We start from the raw sequence: 459 nt of genomic DNA on the forward strand, positions 1-459 counted from the left end.
GTCGCGGCTGCAGACGCAGGCAGTGACATACCCCCCTTCAGGCAACTCAGGGTACTAAGGATCAGGAGCGAGCTTCAATTTATATAATAATGCCTCACGCCCAAGAGCTCTAGCCACTTCACAAGCGGAGGACCTGGGTTTTCTCCTGTATTGGAGAGCGGAGGTCACTCCAGTGAGCGCATCACTCCACTTTGGCTGGTAATTTCAACCTCCCCCAGAATAGCAAAGGCGCAGATTGGACCTTTTCCCTCTCTCTTTGCCAATTTCCATTCTTCAACGGAAGCGGGGGCATTTTCTGAAAAGGTAAGTCAGCATGAAAAAGAAAGCATGACCAAAAAACATTACAGAATGGGAATTGAGCTTTTTCAAAGCAAAGACTGGCTTTTATTCCTCATTTCTTGCAATCCCCTCACCAAGCCCGCTCCCTTTAGGAAGGTTTCTCCCACCTAAGGTTTATTG

The sequence above is a fragment of the Tupaia chinensis genome, unplaced genomic scaffold (assembly GCF_000334495.1).
Source record: "Tupaia chinensis unplaced genomic scaffold, TupChi_1.0 Scaffold149560_1, whole genome shotgun sequence".
Lineage (NCBI taxonomy): Eukaryota > Metazoa > Chordata > Mammalia > Scandentia > Tupaiidae > Tupaia > Tupaia belangeri.